Genomic DNA, 19,598 nt, shown 5'->3' on the forward strand with positions numbered 1-19,598 from the left:
CAGGCTGATAATAGTGATATCATCAAAAGCATTCATGACTTGGATTCATCTGAAGCTTCCAATGCACCTACAGTGGGGTTAAGAGGCAAGTGTCACCTGCACCTGTATGTTATTGCACCACATTGGCAGAGATATGGAATCAATGTAAGTGTCCATCAAGGGATGACTAGTAAAGAAAGTGTGGCATATATACACAATGGAGTACTATTTAGCCATAAAAATTATAATGTCTTTTGCAGCAACGTGGATAGAACTGAAGGCCATTATCCTAAGTGAAATAACTCAGAAACAGAAAATCAAATACTGCGTGTCCTCACTTGTAAGTGTGAGCTAAATAATGTGTGCACATGGGCATATAGTGTAGAATGATAGCAAAGCCTCAGAAGGGTGAGGGAGTGAGCAGGGATTGGATGATGAAGAATTACTTAATGTGTACAAAGTAATACCCTAAAAGCTCTGATTTCACCACTACACGATCTATGCATGTTACAAAATTACACTTGAACCTCATAAATTTATAAATTTTAAAACACAAGAGCTTCCAGACAGAGAGATAGATACAGAGATAGATAAAGATATAGATACAGATATTTGAGGCAAGTTGAGGAGAAAGGTAGTGGGACAAAAAGGTGAGTACAAACCCTGAGGGGAATGTCCCAGGTCTCCTTAGAGAAGGGAAGAGGTGAGAAATTCTCACACTGTATCTTATTCTAGCATTTTATTAACAGTACCCACACCATGGATCGGTGACATTTATCTTATATAAAGGCCTCAGGGCACAAATGGGAGCTGAACAGTAGAGTGGTTAAGACTGGGGGCTTCTATGCCAACCTGCTAGCATTCACATTCTTTTCTTAGCATTTAATAGCTGTGTGATTTGGGCAGTCACTTAACTTCTGTGAATCCCAATGTCTTCTCTGTCAAGTTGGAACAGCAAGACTATATACAACATATGATTTCTGTTAAAATTAAATATCTTAACGCACTGACATACATTTAATAAAACATTTCAAGGAATAAATGAAGCACACACACACACACACACACATACACTTAGTAAGATTCACAATTTTGTTGAGCGATGACTTAGCCAAACAGCTCCCTGAAATACGTCTCCTTCTTTCATCTGACTTAAACGTGGGTTATCCCTTGTCTCCTTTTTGCCTCTGCATGAAGCTTCCCTCTTACTCCAGTGGCACAGAACACCTGAGAACATGAGTGAATTACCCAATGGCTTCTCTCACCGTCACAGATGAAAACCAGATGGGAATGGCAGGCAAGGTGACATTAAAGTATTGATGAAGAAAGCACTTGCTTTGCATGTAAGGAAGCCAAATTGTACAAGAAGGCATGGTGACCTCTGCTGTACATTGGAGAAGAAAAAAAATAGGCAATTTGCTTGTACATGGTCATGGAAAAATAGCCTTGGGGGGAAATTACTTATATAGTGAATTTATGTTGGGTTGCAAGACAGATTATACTATCAGCAGATGAGGTCAGAAGAGCAGGGAGGACGGATGGTGAGTGAAGTGGCTTGCATGGGAGAGGTTGCCTGAACTATATGTGAACATTGAAATAGCTGGTGACATTTTTTAAAATGCTGGGTTAAAAATGTATCATTAAAAAAGCTAAACCTGACATTTATTTTGCATATATTTTATATTTCTACACAGCAATATTTGAAATATAACAATAAAAAATAGCATAAGTAGACATCTTGTTTTTTTTTCCAGCAGTGTAATCATTTTTTATTTCTTTATTTTTATTTTATTTTATTTATTTTTTTTACTGCATTTTAGGTTTTGGAGTATATGTGAAAAACATGCAAGATTGTTGCATAGGTGCATACGTGGCAGTGTGATTTGCTGCCTTCCTCCCCTTCACCTATATGTGGCATTTCTCCCCATGCTATCTCTCCCCAACTCCCCACCCCCCACTGTCTGCCCCCACTCCCCCCCAACAGACCCCAGTGTATAGTGCTCCCCTCCCTGTGTCCATGTGTTCCCATTGTTCAACATCCGTCCATGAGTGAGAACATGCGGTGTTTGATTTTGTGTTCTTGTGTCAGTTTGCTGAGAATGATGGTTTCCAGGTTCATCCATGTCCCTACAAAGGACGCGAACTCATCATTTTTGATGGCTGCATAATATTCCATGGTGTATATGTGCCACATTTTCCCTGTCCATTCTATCATCGATGGGCATCTGGGTTGGTTCCAGTTCTTTGCTATTGTAAACTGTGCTGCAATGAACATTCGTGTGCATGTGTCCTTATAGTAGAACGATTTATAATCCTTTGGATATCTTGTTAAGAAGAAGGAACACTTAGAGACTTTTTAGCATTGCTATGTATTGTTGGTCTCTTCTGTAGATTTCAAATTCAAATGCCTGGTGGGGCCAGACAGGGAGTGTTAGTGACTCCAACAGGACAAAGTCAGGAAGACAAGAAGGAATGGTGGGGACTGAAGTGAAATGGAACAAACACACCCTGTTAGAAAGGGGCAGCTGCCTGTCAGCTCCAAGCAACGGAGGGCTTAGTATGAATAGACGCTTCTCTAAAAAAGACATTTATGCAGCCAACAAACATGAAGAAAAGCTCATCATCTCTAGTCATTAGAGAAATGCAAATCAAAAACCACATAGAGATATCATCTCATGCCATTTAGAATGGCGATCATTAAAAAGTCAGGAAACAACAGATGCTGGAGAGGATGTGGAGAAATAGGAACACTTTTACACTGTTGGGAGTGCAAATTAGTTCAACCATTGTGGAAGACAGTGTGATGACTCCTCAAGGATCTAGAACTAGAAATACCATTTGACCCAGCAATCCCAATACTGGATATACATCCAAAGGATTACAAATCATTCTACTACAAAGACACATGCACACATATGTTCATTGCAGCACTGTTCACAATAGCAAAGACTTGGAACCAACCCAAATGCCCATCAATGATAGACTGGATAAAGAAAACGTGGCACATATACACCATGAAACACTATGCGGCCATAAAAAAGGATGGGTTCATGTCTTTTGCAGGGACATGGATGAAGCTGGAAACCATCATTCTCAGCAAACTAACACAAGAACAGAAAACCAAACACCATGTGGTCTCACTCATAAGCGGGAGTTGATCAACGAGAACCCATGGACACAGGGAGGGGAACACCACACACTGGGGCCTGTTGGGGGATGGGGGGTAGAAGAGGGATAGCATTAGGAGAAATACCTAATGTAGATGACAGGTGTCATACTATGGCATGTGTATACCTGTGTAACAAACCTGCACGTTCTGCACATGTACCCCAGAACTTAAAGTATAATTAAAAAAAAAAGAAAGATCTTCTTTTGGCTTTTTCAAAAGACACTAGAAATTGAATATCATTTGTGATGTGCCTGATAGTTTAATATTGACTGAATATAATTAAAGGATGCCATGAGTCAAACAAAACATACCTTTGAGACAGGTCTGGCTGTCAGAAAGTGACTTCTGGTTTATGCAGACATAAGCAGGTACCACACCTGGAAAGGATTCTCAAACCTGTAGGTTTTACCCAGGGCTTTGTGTTTTTAAGCCCCATCAGTCTTTCCACACACTGTGCAGCCAACACTTTCTGCATTAAAAGAAGTGAAGGCCAGTCTACTAGCTCTGTTTAGGAGAGGCATATGTGCACATGGCTTTGAAGCCAGATCTATTTGGAACTAAAGCCTGGCTCTATCACTTACTAGAACTATATGGGATTGGGCAGCAAGCAGATTCCTCATCTAAACCCAGGTGATAAGAGTAACTAGATCATAGGGTCATTGCAAGGATTAGATACAATTATTCCTGTAATGTGTTCAGCAAAATTCTAGACACATAGTAAGCAATCAATAAATATTATTCCTACTAAAAAAATCTGGCCCCTCTAACTATATTTTCTCATTAGACCTTTGCCTCATTCTTCTACATTTCTGCATTTACCTGACTCTTCATTACTCAAATGTGTGCCTGTGTACTGGTCCTGCGCATATCCTTTGCCTCAACGGCAGGTTGACTTTTCAGGTTCCCACCCTCAGCACTCTGTTAGGCAGTAATTACACCCTCCTTTCTGATTACGCTTGATGAATGATCTTAGGTAGTGGTTACGTATAGAACAATAGAATTTTCCACCCTTGGTGGTGCTGGTAGGAGCTTGGATATATATCTGACTCAAACTTCTTCTTGTCTAGAATCCCTTCTCTAGGGTCCCTTATAGAGTCTTCCTTGCCTTGTTTGAATTCTCCCATAGATGGGCCACTCACTACCTAGCAAAGAACTTGTTTATTGGTTGGACAGCTTGGATTATTATAACATTCTTTGTGAGGCTCAACTAAAATGGACTCTCCTGCAGATTGTAACATTGGCCCTAATTCCTTTCTCCTCAGGAGTAAAACAGAATATGAATAAATGGTATAGTGGACTACAGTCATAGGTGTCTGAAGTTTATCATTTGAATTAGGTCATAACGAAAAGCAACTTATATCTGAGTTATTGAGGTGTTCTATTCCTGACTACACACAGTAACACAAATTATGTGTATGTGAGAAATATATATGTGAACTTGAAACTATTATGCATAAGAAAAATTTACTTTGTACAGATCTACCAAGAGTTGTTAACTGAAATCGATCATTATATCTTTATGCAGAAAAGCAATATAAATTATTGATATAAGGTGGTTTGTGGTTTAGAAGTACACACCACACGTCTCTATCTTCTACTGCTCACCATCAAGTGTAATGGTAATGGTTGAGTTCCCTTTCCAATAATATAGAAGCCAACGCTTACTGTATCTGTGGAGGATCATTTGGTTGCTGCTTATATTAAGCACCAACATGCTCTCATGCTAAGCTTATAGGCCACTTACAAATAGGAAGTTTTGAATATATCATTATGACTTTGCATGTTTTGCCATAATTTTGGAGGATAGCATTTAAGTTTATAAAGTAAGCTTAGTCAACATTTATTGAGTACCTTCTATATACCAAGTACTATTTTATCCATAAGGGTAAAATGTAAATAAAATGTAGTCCATTTTCTCCAGGGTTTTCTGGCATAAAGATACCTAAACTGATCATTTTGAGGTAATATGGGAAGTGCTATGACCAGCAGGCATGCATCCAGCCCACGAGAACAGAGAGATAAGAATCGAGTAAAAAGTGGGATGAGATGATGCCTCATATGAATCGTGCAGGGTGAGTAGGAGTTAATAATGACAGGCAAGGTTTATGAAGTGCTAAATGTGTGTCAAGCAGTAATCTAAGTGCATTTACATGTCTTGGCTCACGAAATCCTTATGTAAACATTATGACGTGGGTGTTATTATCTATTCATTTTTATGAATGACTAAATTGCAGCAAAGAAAGGTTAAAAGGGTTAGCCAGGGTCAAATGACTAGTAAGAAAAAGAACCAGAATCTGAACTCTAGAAATCTGCCACCAGGACTGATAGTTACCAGGGTGTACTGCTTTATTTTAGTCAAATGAAGACGTATGTGAAGGTCATGCCTAGCAGAAGAAACAGCATGACAAGGAGGTATGAGTGGGTATTACAAGAACATAAAGTATGAAGCAGAAAGAGGCAGGAGGTAAGCAAGGGAAGCAGTGAGTAGAAAGGTTCTGAGAAAAGGGTCTTCTGGCTGCAGTTGAAGGCTCCAGCAAGGAGCTCATGAGGAGGCATCTCTAATGGTTTATGGGAGGGATGTGAAGAGAAGGTGAAAGGAGAAGCAGCTCTCAAAATGACTGGGTTGACTTGCCTGCCAGTTTGGTAGGGTAACATCAAAGTCAAATTCAATCTAGTATTACAAAAATAATGTGACATTTCTGTGAAATGGAATAAATACATCTGTTCCACTTTTTGTCATTTTATATTAGTAAAAATAAAAATTATTCATACAAACTTTACAAATTAGTTTTTCTTCTTAGATGCTCACTCTCTTAGTACAAATTCTCTAGATGGGGGTTTCAAGTAGCCTATTAGGGAGAGAGCATGGTAGTAATTGGTTTAGTCACCTACAGAAAGGAAGGTGGGGCAGTAGGAGATGGCTTATGAAGAACTGGGCAGGTCTTTAAGAAAATACAATTAAGGCTGAACGGGGTGACTCACACCTGTGTTCCCAGCACTTTGGGAGGCCAAGGAGGGTGGATCACTTCAGGTCAGGCATTCAAAACCAGCCTGACCAACATAACACCCCATCTCTAGCAAAAATATAAAAAAATTAGCCAGGTGTGGTGGCATCTGCCTGCAATTCCAGCTACTTGGGAGGCTGAGGCAGGAGAATCACTTGAACCCAGGAGGTAGAGGTGGCAGTGAGCCAAGATCGCACACTGCACTCCAGCCTAGGTGACAGAGCCAGACTTCATCTCAAAAAGAGAAGAAAAAGAAAATATAGTTGAATCTTCACTAGAGGGAGGAAATCATAACAGATTTATTTAAGTTCCACATGGCTGAGGTAGGCTATAGTCAGTCATATTCCTGAGTACATAGATGGACTGCAGTTCCCAGACTTCCTTGCCTTTTACTGTGGCTATATGACTGAGTTCCAGCCAAAGGAATGTGCCTAGAAGGATGACTAGCATATCCAAGCTTAGAGCAAACAAATTATCTATTCTTGTTCTTTATTCCTCTTCCGGCTTCAGGCGAATGTGTATGATGATTTTGGAAGCCCCATGTTGAACATGGTAGAGCCACAAAATTAAAAAAGTGCAAGTCCCTGAATCACCGCATAAAGGAGAGGTGCTTATTAGTTAAGTATAGTCTTTGCATCTTACCTGAGTAGAAATAAATGATGTTCAGCACTTAGGGAAGCCAAGGTGGGCAGATCACTTGAGGTCAGGAGTTTGAGACCAGCCTGGCCAACATGGCATTTCTACTCAAAATACAAAAAGTTAGCCAGGCATGATGGTGCATGCCTGTGGTTCTAGCTGCTTGGGAGGCTGAGGCAGAAGAATCACTTGAACCAAGGAGGCAGAGACCGTAGTGAGCTGAGACTGTGCCACTGCACGCCAGCCTGGGTAGCAGAGTGAGACTGTCTCAAAAAAATAAATAAATAAATAAAATAAAGAAATGATGTTATGTTCTTTAGATTTGGGAGTTTGTTACAGCAGCTAGCACTTAGCTAATATAGTCATTGGAGATGTATATATGAGTGAAAAATTTTTGAAAAGTCAGAAGCCCATTAGCATAAATCACACCCCGCCCTAGGAAGAGAATCAACTGTCCTGAACTCAGAAAAGGTAGATATTTAAAGGAACTTAGACTATTCTGTTGCTGTCCAAGGCTATGCATGAGCTATGGGTCCAGAAGCCTTGAAGTCAAGCCCCAGTTTTATTAGCTCATCCTGGGCAACAGTTTAAATCCATTAACCTCAGGTTCCTCTTTTATGAATCAGGGAAAGAAGACTGTCCCTGACTTCTTCCCAGTTTCTGTGAGGATGAAATGGGATTCTAGTTTGGATAGTCCTTCCTTCAGAGGCTGCAAAGTGCTCAATTAAAAGTTAATTATTAGTATTAATTACCAGAGACACATATGTGACTTATGCATCTTTTCGTATTCTTATTTCTTCCTCTTCCCAATTTCCTTCAAGTGTTTCTATGTCTCAAATGCCTAAAGCCTTTTCCAGAAACTTGAAACATTTATCAGTGCTACTCCTGTGAAAAGGAATAGGTTGGGAAGACCCAGGAAGGTGTTTCCAGCCCATGCGAGAGGTCCATGGATTGGGATTCTGGAAGCAGGAATGGTAGATAATCTTCAGCATCATTAGGGTGGTTTACAGTATGGATTTGGAATCAGAAAGATTTAGGAGTAAACCCTGGTGTCTCTCATTTCCTAACTGTGTGACCATGGAAAACCTGGGCTGTAGCTCCATTATATAGAAGAGAGAGATAACAATATTATTTCATGGGGTGGTTATGAGGTTGAATTAGTTAATGATGGTGCCTGGCATGTACTGACTACTCAATGCACTCTGGCTCTGGAAGTTCTACCTCTCACAATCTTCAAGGAAGAACCAGAGACGCCACCCTATAATTGCTGCTGGCATTGCCTGTCCTTGTAATGTTTAAACATCACTTCTAATGCTGTATTGAAATGCAAACACTGAAAGTGATTTGGGTTTTGTTGTTGTTGCTTTGCTAAAAGGATATACATCTTTGAGAAGCTTTTAAGCTCTCAAGTCATTCTTTCAGCCAAAGGGTGCCTCAACTTGAAATAATGAATTCCTTTATTCATTCACTTTGGCTTAGCTGACAATAATGGCTACATTTTATTTTATATTTGCCTTTTCCTCTGTATGCCCTACTAGGTGCCGCAGACTTGGAATATTTTTAATATGTACTTTTTCCCTCCCAGCTTCCTATGCCTTGATTCATTCTTTGCAAAATATAGAAGCAAGGATCTTCGAGCCACTAACTGGACTTGTGTGACCTTTCAATATTATCTTATCCTCTCTAGGTCTTATTTCCTTCATCTGAAGACAAAGAAGAGGAACTGAATATTTTCTAAGGTTCCCGCTCAGACAGCTTAGAACTCAATGTATCTTGCACTTGTCATTTGTTTATTCAGTGAATAGGTATTGATTTCATACCATGCATAGGTCCCCATTGCAGTAATTAATTTGCTAACAGTATAACTGTTTGCATCTCAGCACTGGGGAAACAGATATAAAATGGCATAATCTCTGTCTTCAGGAGCTTACAGTCTTTTAGGGGAGATGCAAACAATTTCACTGTGGTAACCTAATTACTGCAAGAGAGGCTTATGTAAGTTTCAGAAGAGAGTATCAAAGTGGCCTTTGCCAGAGATGGGTCACAGAAGGACACGATCATTAAAATAATTTAAATAAGCAAGTGAGAGAAATCTTGCTCTTTAATTATTAATTCATGGTAACCCTGCCCTCCAGAAGCTCTCAGTCTAAAGCAGGATATAGTGGGAAAATCATAATTCAGTATGTCAAGCTCTGTGGTAGAAGAATAAACAGTGTAATTTACATACGGCGGGATAAGTGACTAGTTGGTTCAAGTTACTATCTCTTGGAGCTATAGAACTATTTGCTTCAAAATAAACCTAGAGGAAATTATCACAAGAATATAATTTTAAAATGAAATATATTAACTTATGACATGACTGTTGTCTGCTATGTGCTAGACAGTGTGCCAAGCACGACACAATGGTAGACAAGACACTTCTTCCAACATACGGTGCTAGGAGGGAAAACAAGAAATGAAACCTAAACTTGTCAAAAATTTAAAACCAGAGAACCAGGCTCGCTGCCCTAGCATCTCCACTTATTAACCGCGTGACCTAGAGAAAATCACTTGACCTTTCTACTCATCTCCCTGGTATGCAAATGGGGATGATAATAGGTACAAGTGAGAGTTGTATAAGGGACAAGGTTCAAATAAAATAAGGTTGTGAAAGTGCTGTGTGGGCCGTTAAGGACTCTATTCATGTTAGTGATTATCATGAGGGAAAAAAAGGGGAATTGGCTGTCCTTAACCTGAGATGAGAAAATGCAATGACTTCCACTTATAATGACCCACACATCCTCAGGACTTCAAGGTCATATACATGCTGTTGGCACCCCAATCTATTTCCTAATTAATTTCCTTTTTCAGATGCTGATCAATAATAACTGTCTATTGGACTTCTCCACTTGGCCTTCCCCCACCATCACCTCATGCTTGACTTGGACAGAATTAAATTCAACTTCTTCCCTTTTCCCCCTCACTTCAGATTTTCTCTGGCTCCCACATTGCCCTTCACAGTAAACAGTTCCCAAATCAGAATCCAGTCCCTTCTCAGCCCCACATTCCACTGGTTGTGAAGTCCTGGACAGTTCTCAAGTTATCCCCATGCTCACTTCCGCTACTTAGTTCAGCAATCATCATCTCCCCTCTGCACTATTGCAATAGCTCCTTTAGTGCTGCCCCTGCCTTGAGTCTCTACACTCTCTCCCCTCCAACCCATCCATCCTACTATCCACAGAATGAATCCTTACAATAATAACTAGACCATACCACTCTTACTCTTAAAAGGCTTCCGTGAGTCCTCATGGTGTGCTCTGATAGCTTAGTAATTTAAGCTATTTAGGAGAAACATGAGGTTCTTTGTGACCTGGATCCTGTCTCCCTTTCCAGCCTCAGTTTACCAATTTCTTGTTTACTAAGCTACTTATATTGAACTGACTATTTCTCTTCTTTATACCTTTGCTCATGATATGCTATGGGCCTAGGACTCTTCTTTTCCTTCTCTTTTACCAACAACTATTATTTAAATCAAGGTTCACCTCGAGTATCACTTCCAGGAAGAAATTCTTGGAAATACCTTCCCAGAAGGAAGGCTTATACCCTTCTCCTTCACACACATTGTGGCTGTATATGCTTCTAACACCATCCTTGTTCCACTGCACTTAGTATCTAACCAATCTTAGGCTCTTCTGGTTGCAAAAGAGCCCTCTTCTAGGAGACAAACTATAATTATGTATCTCTAGAATTATATGCTGATAAATATTTGCTCCTCAAATAACCAATTTTCTGATATTTGCAAAATAACAGGGCCTTAGAATTTTGAAGGGAAATGAAAGACTGAAAGTAAAAGGGAAAAAGACAAGGAGGGAGGAAAGGAAAGGAAAAAGAAAAAGGAAAAGAGAGAAGACAAAAGGTCATGTGAACCGATGAAAATAGAAGTTGTTCCTTTAACATCTAGACATGTCAAGAACTCCTTGTAAAGAGGGTCTGGCAGACTCCTCAGTTGATCACAAGCCAAACCCTTTGAAAAGACGGAATCTTATCTAGATCTAGTGTTCCTGATTTTCCTCTAATGCCATAATACCAATTTTCATGTATTCCAACATTATCATAAGTAATTTCTTAAGAAGCTCTCCTGATGATGTCATCTTGCCCAAATGTGCAGCTGTGGGTTGTCCTGTACATCTGAGTTGCATTACTAGGGGAAGATCTGCAAAAGGAATATTTGAAAGGGAATGTGTTCTCATTTTTTTGTAGTATTGAAAAAGGCCAGATGTTTGGATAACTCAGATCTCATCCATCTAGAACTAAAATAAAGATATGATTCTTTATGTTGATGTTGTGTTGTTGTTCGTTTGATCCAAAGAAATTTTATAAAATCGCATTAGTCTTAGGACTTCCTCCTCAATTGTCCCCTAGCACCTCTGGGAGTCCCTAAATAGTGCCTCCCAAGTATCCACAACCAGATGCAGTCACAGCACTGGGCCCTCTCCATTCTTCTTCCTCCCCTGGATTCCACTCATATATGCACACTGCCGGTGGCTAAATTCTAGCTAAAGAAGTAATACTCCACAGAAATAGTATCTGATGTCTACAGAGAGAAAAATGAACAAAATTAGTCATTATGATTCTGTTTTTATGTTTATTGTGGAAGATTACCTTTTGTTAGTTTTTATCTTGGCTACTGGTGCCAATGTAGGAAGAGGGCTGATATGATAAAAAACAAGCCTACTTGTAAGACTTCAAGCATATTATCCACTATGGATGGTACTGATGACTTCAAAGAAGGCAGTCGACATTTGTGAAAACAAAAGATGATTGGGTCTGTCAGAATAAAAGTATAAAAGTAACCCAGATTACTCACACTAAGCTAATTGTCCTGCTCTGGTACATATATTAGTTTTAATTTTGTCACTTGTGTAGACAGATACAATTATGCTGGTCAGCTATTTGCTTGTATTTCAAGGATAATGGATCTATTTCCTGCTTCAGAATGAGTGCAATAAGTTGTTGACTAAAAATTGCTGGCATTATTCTTAATTTGTGTTTTAGGCTTAACAGCAGCATTAGGAGAGATTGAGGTTAGACATTAAGAAACATTCTCGCTGGCAGTACTGGAGAAATCTCTCTCTCTCTCTGCTGATGTCAAAATGGTTCAGAAATTTTCACCTGACCAAGACAGAATAGAAACTTTCCTGCCAAAGGCTAGACTATGCTACTTCTGAACTTTTCCTCTGACATTGGGACTTTATAATATTGAGGGGTGGGGTATCTTTTATTCATTCATCCATCCATCATTCATCACTTATTAAACTCTCTTCAAGTTGAAGATTTCACGTTTTTCAATAGGAAATTAACAAGTGAAAAATAAAATTTTTGCCCTTAGGGAACTCATAGTCTAGTGATGGGCAATAGACACATAAACAGAATTAGACATGTTGGAGGAAGAGTTAGCCAGGTAACTAGGTGGGTAGTGAGAAGGGAGGACATTCCAGGCAGAGTAATGGTATATGCACGGAGGTATCAAAGCTAGAGAATAGAGCACAGACCAGCTGATGCATAGCCAGACCTAGAGTCTACGTCATTGTGTTTTAAGAGGTGAGTTATGGGACATTAGCAAAAACTAGATGATGGAGATCCTTTGTTTGACTTTGAGGTAGACCTGGGAGCATGCTGCTCAGTTCTCCCTCTAAGAAAGAACCTGCTGCAGGGAGTATTAACTTACTGAGAGCCTCTGGATACTATACTTTTTGATTCATATGGAGTTCATGCCGTCCCAGACATGCTCCCAGCCAATGTCTGGCATGGTGGGGGTACCAGAGCTGGGCCATTCCTACTTCAATAGGACTTCTCTGAAGGGCAATCTTTGCATTGAGTCTTCCCAGTTAAACTGGCCACAACTTTCTCAGACCTGCATGTGAGAGCGTCTTTGGCACTTCTTACTCAACACTCTCCTTTCCTTTCCCCCTGCACAGTGTCAGGACGGCACTATGATCTGACGCTCTTCCCACTCATGGCTGCTGTCTCTTCCCCTTCTCCCTCACAGGCATTTCCCTCCACAAATCTTGTATATTTGTCATTCTGTCTTGGTGTCTGCTTCCTGGAGAAGCCGAACTGGCACAGATTCAGTAAGGTGTTTGGATTTTGAGCTGAAGGCAATGAGAAGACACTGAAGGGTTTTGCACAGGGACACTGAGTGTTGAAACCTTTGTTATAGAAAGATTATTGTCACTATAGGGTAGAGGGCTGATTTAGGAAGAGTAAGACTTGAGGCAGGGATACCCATTGAGAAGAAAAAAAAATATCTGAAATGGAGCAATAGCAGAGGGCAAGTGGGAAGGAGGTTAGAAGAGACGAATAAAGAGGTAGAAACAACAGGGCATAGCGATGCATTGGTTGTCAACTGCAATAGAGAGAGTAAAGGATGATGGGGGCATGTCAATTGTTAAGCATGCCATGTGCCTAGACTTGAGGAATTCTTAGGATATGGTTTGCTATTGGAGAATCCTCACATGAGTGTAGAGAGGGTAAGTTGGCAATTTCCTGTGCTCCTTATGCTGTTTCCCCTCCTCCAGGATGGACACTTCAGCTAAGGAGAGCACTGATGAGGCCCCCTCACCTCAGGAACTAGGATGAAGGTTTGGGGAAAATGAGCCCTCAGTTGGCTGAGTAACACTCGGGGTTTTGCAGAAAGAGAAGTGCCTGAGGCAAGGGTGGTGTCAGCCTGTCTACCATAAGGTACTATGCTGTAGGAATCTGTATTAATTTGTTAGAGCTACTAAAACAAAGAACTCCAAATTGGGTGCCTTAAACAACAGAAATGTATTGGCTCGCAGCTCTGCAGGTGACAAGTCTAAAATCAAGGTGTCAGCAGGGCCACGCTCCCCTCACTGGAGACTCTAGGGAGGAATCTATTTCTTACCCCTTCTTAGCTTCTGCTGTCATCACATGGCATTCTCCCTATGTGTCTTCACATCTTCCCTCTGTGTGTGTCTATCTTTATGTCTCTTCTCCTTTTCTTATAGGAACACCAGTCATACTGGATCACAGGCTGACCCTTTTCCTGTATGACCTCATCTTAATTACCTACAATGACCCTTTTTTCAAATAAGGTCACATTCTAAGTTCTAGAAGAACATAAATCTGAGGGTCACTATTCACTCAGGTTCAGCAAATCTGAACCAAGTGAAAACTTAGCAAATCTTTGAAACCTTTACTGTACCAACATTACCTTATAAAATTGTGAAAACTATTTTACCAAGCCTAATTAGATCTAAAATCTGGTTCTGGCTGTAATTTCATCCTACGCCATCAGTGTGGCATGTATATCTTTGTAACCAGTCTGGGCCCACATAAAAATTTCTTTTTCTTTTTTCCCTCAAGTCTAGGCACATGGCACAAGGTGCAAGGGGCTCAAGTGAGGCATCAGCTCAGGTATTGGAGGATCCTTTCTCAATTTATCTAGCATTTCTGTCAGGTTTTCCATCACTCTGTTTCCCTCAACCTTGGCCAAGGCCTAGGGGCTTAAGGAGTGTTAGGTTAACCTTCAGAGGTCTTTACTGGTCTTTGGATATTTATTTCCTTTCCTAGTTGTTAGAAAGCATCCTGCCTTACTTGATCAAGCTTTGGCATTGATATATAAAGGAGAACTTTGATAATTTAGAGAATATCTCCTCTTTGTTTTCTCCCAGCAAACCCGAATGTCAAGATTATTGTCTTACTGTGAACTTAAACAATCCAGACTTGGAACTCCAAGTTGAGCTGTGATGCCTGTCTCTGGCAATATCAGTCCTTGAAAAAGACACCAGTGCAGCTATGTTAGCATCCAGTCCCCACCACCTTCTTTGCTCTATTTTAGAGGCCAGCTGAGCTAACTATTCAAATTCCCTTTCAGCCATAGGTAGCCAAGGGATTTGGTTTAGGTTACAAACATGTAGGTGGAAGTTTGCTGAGTATTTTAGAAAAGCTCTTGGATTCCCTAATAAAGAGAGATAGATATGGCTGGCATCTCCTTCTTACTTCTTTTCACCCTTTCTGGATTAAATAGAGACGGGATGCTTAATGCTAGTGAAGCTGTTACGGCACACTGAAGGAGAGATTAAGGTTGACATTACTGAACCAATGAACCTAGATCATGAGCATTTACCTCCAGCTTCTTATGTGAGAAAAAAATCAAACTCTAAAGTCGTAAGTTGCAGACAATTAAGAGGTGTGGCAAATTAATATCTAATTGTCCTCTTGCTGAGGAAATGAATAAAACTGAGTCAATGGGTGGCGACTTCCAAGCAAAACAACCTAACAGACACTACCTTGGCATCCCATCTTCGAATTAGGATCTGAACTCTTATCACTTATAAGTAGGTGTCTTGGCCAACACTAGACCCTAAGATTTTTTAAAAATTTGATACAAATTTGAGTCCAGATAAATGGAGGCAGAATAGAGAATGTTAAGTAAAATGTAAAGTTTCCAGTCTACAGAAGTAAAGAATTGCATTTACTTCTAGGACAAAGGTTGTTTTTTTTCTCTTCTTTTTTTCTTTTCCTGTTTTAGGATAAATTATCAGAATAAGCCAGGCTTAACACTGGGCTTCCCCAGTGTAAGTATTACATAAAAACCTGTTAAATAAAAAACAGACTCTTTAGCAATGCAAATGTGAAGTAGGTGCCCACCCTGTATCTTGGGACAGCAGGAAGTTATCGTTAACCTGAAGGCAGCTGTTACATTCAAGATCATAAATTGTTTCTTTAAGCTGGAGCTGTGCTTAGAAGCTGCTCACTTCTTTTATTCTTTTTTTAGGAGATCAGCTCTTCCTCTGTCACCCAGGCTAAAATGCAGCGGTGGGATCATAGCTTCCTGCAGACTCGATCTCCCGGCTCAAGTTATTTTCTTGTCTCAGTCTCCCAAGTAGCTGGGACTACAGGTATGTACCACCATACCCAGCTAATCCTTAAAATATTTTGTCGAGACAGGATCTCACTATGTGGCCCAGGCTGGTCTCGAACTCCTAGTCTCAAATGATTTTGCTGCCTCAGCCTTCAAAAGTGTTGGGATTACAGGCATAAGCCATAGCTCCTGCCCTTACTTTATCCTTTCTCTTGTAAAATTCTTGAAGGAGATGAGGAGTAGAGCGAAGTTCAAGGCCTGGGGCAGACTCAGAGAGACTTAAGGTGAAACATCCTGGTTTCTTTGCCTTAACCATTGGTAACATGAATTCAGCAAACGCTTTATGATATTGATTGGAAAAGACTTCACGGAAAAGGTGACAAAGTAGAGAAACAGAGGAAATGACATAAGCTTTGGAGCTGGGAAGCACTCAGTGAAAATCTGGGCTCCCTCATTTGCTAGCTATGGAAGTTTAACAGGTTATCTAATCTCAGCAAGCTGTGATTTTTCTACCCTATAAATGGGAATAAAAATAAGCATCTTGTAAAACTGCTTAGAATATAAAGGTAATGCATGAATTTAAGTCATCTGAAATAAGTAAGCACTCTTGCATCTACATGTCAAAGACCTTGCCCCTTTTATTTGGTCTTAGAGCATAAAGACTTGGAAAACAGAAAACCAGCTAACATTATTAATAATTTGAGGTGTTGAACTGTGAGGGGGAATTTGGACAAAGAAAGCAGCAAAGAAGTTAGTCTTTTTGTGTGTCAGTTTTAATGCATAGAATCTTTTTCTTTTGTATTGTCTGACACTATATTTAGGTACAACGTGTCCCAGAACAAAAGCTGGACGTTATTTTTAAATGTGCAGAACAATGAGATGACTGGTATTCCATATTATCGGCAGCACATTGCCAAACACGTGAAAACTTTCCTACCAGCTATCTGCTTTCCACATATGTCTACTGCAGTGTTGCAGTCTGTCCCTGCTGTAAGTATCTTTGCAGCTTTGACTCTAAATGTTAAATATGATACTTTACATTTGTATAGCACTCAATAACTTACAAAACTCTTTTCCAGATATTATTTTGTTTTTGACCTTCTCAACAACTCCATTGAATAGAAATTCTTATCCATAATTTGAAGATAAGGAACAGGCTTTGAGTAATTAAATGGTGTGTCCAAAGCCACAAAATTAGTAGACACTGATCTAAACCACAAAGTGGTAAAGATGGGAGGCATTCTCTGAGACCTTTTGTATGTCTGTTGCCATGCAAAGCTGAGGTTTACCTTCGACTTCTCTGATTATCACAAAACACACAAAGGATTATAAATCGTTCTGTCATAAAGACAAATGCACATGTATGTTCATTGCAGCACTGTTTAAGATCTGGAACCAACCCAAATGCCCATGGATGATAGACTGGACCAAAAAAATGCAGCACGTATACACCATGGAATACTATGCAGCCATAAAAAAACAATGAGTTCTTGTCCTTTGTAGAGACATGGATGAACCTAGAAATCATCATTCTCAACAAATGACACGAGAACAGAAAACCAAACACTGCATGTTCTCACTCATAGGAGGGTGATGAACAATGAGAACACTTGGGCACAGGGAAGGGAACAACAATCACAGGGCTAGGTGGTGGGGTGTTGAGGGGAGGGAAGGAGGGGACAGCGGGGAGGAGGGGAAGGGATAACACCAGGAGAAATGCCTAATGTAGGCAACGGGGGGCGGGGGATAGAGACAGCAAACGACCATGGCATGTATGTACTTACACAGCAATCCTGCAGGATGCAGGATGTGCACATGTGCCCCAGAGCCCAAATACAATAAAAATAAATAAATTAAAAAAAAATAAAAGATAAAAAAACACACAGTCTTCTGTGGCAGACCAACTGGGCACCTCTTTATTAGTCACTATCCCATCCCCTGTTCTGGCTCATGGAACTGTTGTACTGGCCCGAGCATAGAAAGTCAACACCAAGACAAAAGGGCCAAATTGCAGGGTCTTTATTGCCAGTGGCCATGGAGGACTCGTGTCTCTCCAACCTGTGGTCCTGAAAGGAGGGTGTCAACACCTTTTATACCCCTAAAACCACCTTGGGGGTGAGGGTGAGAAGTGGGGATGGGGATGAGGGGCTTCAGACATTCTGAGGGCTAGTGGATTCTGTAAATCACCTCCTGGGCGGAGATGAGGGTGAGAGGCTCTGGACATTCCAAGGGCCAGGGGACTTTTGTCACTCTGATTGTTACTTAAGTGGTTTACAGAAGTCAAGATAAGTGTTAGTTTACACATTGTCTGGGTAGTAGTGGGAATTACAGACCTCAGTTACTTATTACAAATCACAGGAGCCAAGATGGCGTGGGTTTAGACTGCTTGCCTGTCACATTAGGGTCACAGAGAGCAGTTTCAACAGAAAGCCGAGGTATGGTTGAGGTATGCAGTTTTGTGGGGCTTTTTACCATGTCACAGAACCCACATTTTCTTTTCATATGCAAGTTGAATTGTGTTTAAGAAAGTGGGGGCTCCAAACCTAGCATTAGATGACAGTTTATGAGCAGTCCAAACTGACCACAATGACCCACTGTTCTTTCTAGTGACTGGTGCGGAGAGGGGCATATGGTCCAGCTTAGCCAAAGATTTAAAAGAGAAGTTTCCTGGAAGTTTTGGAAAAAAACACACTCCCCTTCTCCCCCAACGCCCTAATAAAAAGAGAGCAAAAGATACATAAGGAGAGCCCCCAACTCCGTTTTTCCTGCTTTGGGTGTTGCCATGTGAGGGTCTGATGTTTGGAGCCATGACAACCATTTCAATCATGAAGAGAAATTAAAGCAAAGCAAAACAAAACAGGGAAGCTGAGCCACAGCCTTATACTCTTGAGCCACACAATGACTCAACCTGGAAAAGCTTGGATTTCTGGTTCCGTGAGTTAATTAAAGCTTTCATTGCCAAAGTCACTTTTACTCACATATGCTATCACCTGCTCCTGAAACCATCCTAGATGATTCAGCCTCATAAATAGGCATTGTGATCACTGTTTCCCAGTTGACAAAACTGAGGAACAAAGAGTTTAAGGAGCACAACGCCACGAATGCAGAAAGTGGTCGATCTGAAATTTGAACTTTCGTGTGTCTGGCTTGGGCCGCAAGGTAAAATTACCTAGTTCATACTTTGGCCTGATAACCACCCTCTTTGTTTTGTACCTCTCAATGCTGGGGAAAGCAATGAGGAATGGTGGGAAGAACAGAGAACTTGGAAGTGAAAATTCTGACTTCAAGTTCTAGTTTTACCATTTTGTAAGAGTGTTACTTTGGGCAAGTCTCTTGATCTCTCTGAGACTCAGTATTTTTTCATCCATCAAATGAGAATATAACCTCTGGCCTATTTCCTTCCAGGGCTATGGTGAAGATGACAAGAGACAAGGTATGTAGAAATCTCTCTCTACTACAGAGGATAAAAGATTCTTGTTATTAGAGAAGATGTCCTCAGGGTAGACATGGTCTCCTTGTGATGTAGAGACTAACGATACTAATGGTCCCTAACATGAGTATTATCATAATGTTATTGCTTTTGATAAATTTATAATTTGTAAGTTGTAAATTCAAAAATTCTCCCCTCTGAATGCCATTCTGAAGGTTAATGAATGAAATACATGACTTTCAAATCCCCACAGTTGGTGTTAATTGGAAGCAAACACACACCTTCAGGTTTGATCTCTCATAACAAGACAGTCAGATAACTTAACCTCAAAGCAATTCATTACTGAACCACTCAGAGCTCTGGGAAGATGGTAGACATTTCAAAGGATTTAGATGTGTGTGCATGTTTCCCCTTACTCCTTCTCTTGGCAAAAATAGTAAACTAGAAGCAAGAAGAGGACCAAGGGAAATTTAAGGGAATAAGATGGAAAATTTTTAAATAATGTGAAAATAT

The 19,598-nt window shown here is 40.4% G+C and overlaps 1 protein-coding gene across 1 annotated transcript in view; it reads right to left on the reverse strand.

The window, feature by feature from the left end:
- The window catches only part of TENM4 (teneurin transmembrane protein 4), a 1,737,111-nt gene that overhangs the window by 1,196,688 nt on the left and 520,825 nt on the right, over window positions 1-19,598 (reverse strand).

This window comes from Aotus nancymaae, unplaced genomic scaffold (assembly GCF_030222135.1).
Source record: "Aotus nancymaae isolate 86718 unplaced genomic scaffold, 86718_ANA_hifiasm-v0.15.2.pri h1tg000059l, whole genome shotgun sequence".
Classification (NCBI taxonomy): Eukaryota; Metazoa; Chordata; class Mammalia; order Primates; family Aotidae; genus Aotus; species Aotus nancymaae.